We start from the raw sequence: 4,152 nt of genomic DNA on the forward strand, positions 1-4,152 counted from the left end.
AGTATAAATATTACATGTAAAAGTAGTGACTGTTTTGAGACACATTGCAAGTTTGACATACTTTCACACTTGAATGATATGCTTTCCCCTGACAGGACAGTTAGAACAAAGACTCCATATTAGGCATTGTTACATGTATAAATGTCTAGTTTTGTTCAACCCGAGGCTAGAGGGTGTGGACAGTAGCTTGCATTTCCACTTCCATCCGTGAACAGGCTCAATTAAACTGAGCCTGCAACATTTTCATTTATGTTATGTTGGGGGACCTGCATGAGGTTCAATTCTACTTTTCCTATACAAATGGGACTATTTTTGGACTTTCAGGGATGTCAGTTAAGTTATTTTATATGAACTAAACAAAATTTAGTCACTTCTTATCACAAATATGAGCCTGATCAGGCAATAAAAGCTTGTTTTAGATTGCATTCAACACCATCCTGGCCAATCAAACTGAGCCTGCAACATTTTTATTTATACCAGGCCCTGCATGTGGTTCAATTCTTCTGCTTCTGTTACAGTGTAGGGTCTTTGACAGCGTGATACACTATGGGGAGGGTGGGGGTGGAGGGGTGGGGGGAGTGTATGCAGTCTGGTCGTACTGCAAAAGGGCTGCTTTGAAGCCCTTGACTGCTGATGCACTAACAATGTTACTATCCAGGTGATTCCACTAGATAGCAGTCTTTAGGAAAAGTGAATGTTTATACTGTTCAGTTTAAGCACTAATTGTTTTTAAACCAAGACTATTATTTATCACATATTTGTCTGTAATGTTTGTTGCTGAAAATTAATGTCTCTTTTACTTTTGATTTGCCTGTTTAGTTTTGCTGGATTTATAAACTCTCCAGGTGGTATGTAAAATGGTAACTATTTTCAGACTTCCAGGAATCTCGGCTTCATTATTTTATTGCTAGCTCGAGACTCAAGCTTTACAGTAACACAAGTATAATTTTACCCTTGGTGGTTGATTTAAAACCTTTCGCCAGAGGCTAACAAGGCATTCCTGGTGGACAAGAAGTAGTTCACTCCGCAGTGAATACAGAACTTCATTTGATTGCTGAAAATTATCTTTCACTCAAAAATCATGCAAGAGAGCTTTCCAGTTAGTTGAAAAAATGTTTAATATCATTTAAAAGAAAAAACATTGGAAAGAAATTGGAAAATATTGACATAAATACTCTTAAAACCAGTACGAGAATGGGACGAATAGAAAATGACGTTCCAGAAAGTTTGCTAAGTCATAATGATATTAGCTGTAATAGGTATGATGACACTATTAAATGTAAACTTGCTGTTTTCAAGTGAATAGGTTCTCGTGAATTTTCACTTTTCTTTTGAGAAGTGAATAGTTACTTCTTTTCAAAAAAATGAACCTGATTTGACAATAAATGTCTCTTTGGGATTGACAGCCAAAGAGCTATAAAAATGAATAGACCGGCAACTTGAAAGGCATATATAGGAACTGAATGAGATCTTGTTTCACCAGATAGCAGGAGGATAAAAATTGTGTTGTGAAAAACTTTCTTTCTGATCCGTTTGTTTATAATGATAATGGTTTTTTTAATGTTATTAGTATTTTCTACATGGGGAAGGAACAAATTTTTCGTAGTAAGTCTGAGAAATCAACAGCTGTCTTTGAAAATGCACCAAATTCGATTTATTACATGCCAGCCGTATCTCCAGTGAAATTAATAAGCATCTGTTGATTTGATCACAAGTGATCAAGTCAGCAAATGCTTCAATAAGAAAATGCCGTGACACGATCTTATGCGAGATAATCCCCTGTTGCCATTCTGTGTATTTTATATTTCTTTTGACTGCCTGCATGGTGAAATCAAAGGCCTGAATGGCCTGAGTCGGCTATAGTAATGATTGATGTACTGACAGTATAGTCAACGTTTCAGTTTGTTTTTAGTTTTTTTTTTTAAAATTCGATATTACCAAAATATTATATCCGGATACGATTACACTTTTTTCCAGTTTGAACAAATATATTTACAATTGTGTGATACGAAGACATTAGCAGCATTGGCAGTATCTGACATTGAAGTTTACGGTTAAATTACCTCTTATTTAAAAACTTTTCATAAAAAAGTTGTTTCGTTTTGTGAAAGCAGCCAAAAATAGACGATCTACTTTCGATTTCAAAAACTACAGAAAATTTCAATTTAATGTTTCGCCGATTTGTTTATTTCTCGAAAATAAGAATTAAAACATTTTTAATATCAGTAGTAACTAAACAAAAACCAGTAAGGCTTCTTCTGCCGATAATTTATCCGTTTACTGACTGCAAAATTCAAAACCCCCGCAAAGAAAAAATCATACGATGCGTTTTACGTTCAATGTGGGAGAATTAAGGCTGATCGGCTATGTTACCTAAAAGCATCCAGACGATTCAGATTTTGTTTTTAAAAAAGGATTGTGTGCGTTTCTGTAAAATTTATATACGTTTTTATACGCTTAGAAATTATTAGACATGCGTATTTGCATTATTTCTATACAAAAATTTAGCTAATACGCATCTTATCTGGAGCCCTGTGGAACTATTTTTTTTCTTTCGCGGATGTTACCAAGCTTTGTAAGCCTGCGCAATCTTAAAATGCACATTTATGCTTTAAAGAGTTACATTCGAGTATTTCACATTACAAGTCATAAATATGACAGATTTCATCGTATATTGGTCTTTGCAAAGGGAATTTACACAAAATTTAAATTCATTCATGCAGTGAACGTTTGAAGTTTGAGAAATCTAATGGAAACTACATCCCTTCACTGTGTTATTTGGTCGATTTTGAGAATGTTTGGGTAGCAAGGACTCGTCAAAAGGCTTTTAGCCTTTAGCCCACTCAAAAAGGTTTAGGTCTATGTCAGGGTTTTTAGACCCAGGGACTGGTGCTGCATAGGTTGAGAATGAACATACAGCTTTTTCACTAAATTATACAAAATAAAGAATGCTCGGAGCACTTTTAGAATCTGTCCGTAGGTAAAACCTGCATAATTTGTAATATCCAGTACCTGTATGGTTTAAATAAAGGTAAGGCTTTTTTAGTTTGTATATTTCATAATTGGGGGCTGCTGCCCCCACACCCCCGTATTTTCTAAAACCTGGCGAGGAAAATATTCCATGCTACCATATCGATAAATAAAAGAATGCCCAAATAACGAGAATAGCTACGGACAGATTCTAAAGTCTAGCCGAATGCTCCTGTAAATATAAAAAAAGAAAAAATAGAATAGAACCTTGACCTTTTTAAGAACTGAAAGTTGAAAGGACGCCCTTTCTCTATGAAAAAAAAAAGCTTTGCAGCTTTTTTAGCGTAAACAATGACTAAACTGAAAATTTCGGGAACCTAGTTTTTTTTAAAAATGCATTAAATCTTCCCCTGAATTTAAACGAAAACAAGTTTTCCGTGTTTCAACACGGCTTGGTGCCTAGCAGTCAGGGTAGCCGCCATTTTAAAGGGTGAAGCTACGGTTCGTTAAAAATAATCAATCTTAAGAACAATTTTTCAGAAAGGAAAATGCATTTAGCTATGGCAAAAGGGTTTTTTTTCGAAAGAAGTCAAGCCCAAAAACATAATGGAATTGCTTATATTTTGCTGATAATAATTTTCCGATACTTTTTTGTTAATTGGGGAGAAATGAGGGGATTGAACAAATCCTTGTTAAGTGGCAAAATTACACTCTGTCAGTCGGGCCACTCGGGGTCTTTGAGTCCCCGCTCTTCTGAATATTGAATGTACATCACACTTCCGGGCAGGTGCAGCATGTTCTTTGGTCATTTGTAAATTGCAGTTCTATGGGGAAAAGGGGTTAGAACTGTAATATCGGGGATCATTAACAATTTATAAGAGGGGAGTGTTTAGGGTAGGGGACCTACCCTTAAATTGATTCAAAGGGGTTTGGGATCCGCCCTTAGAAAACCGTTGGGGGTTTTTAGGGTACGGACGTCCTTTTTTTCAGAGTTAAGGGTCTTTACTTTTAAAATTTTGTAGAAAATAGATAAAAAATAACACTTCATTAAAAATCCCTTTAAAACGGGATCAAAGGGTTTTACAATAACAACGTTACCATTCGAGTTTTCTTCGGACGAAAAAACCGGGGAACACCAAATAAATCACAGGATTCGAAGGGTAAAAAAAGATATAAATTAAG

The sequence above is a fragment of the Mercenaria mercenaria genome, chromosome 7, assembly GCF_021730395.1.
Source record: "Mercenaria mercenaria strain notata chromosome 7, MADL_Memer_1, whole genome shotgun sequence".
In the NCBI taxonomy this organism is placed as follows: domain Eukaryota; kingdom Metazoa; phylum Mollusca; class Bivalvia; order Venerida; family Veneridae; genus Mercenaria; species Mercenaria mercenaria.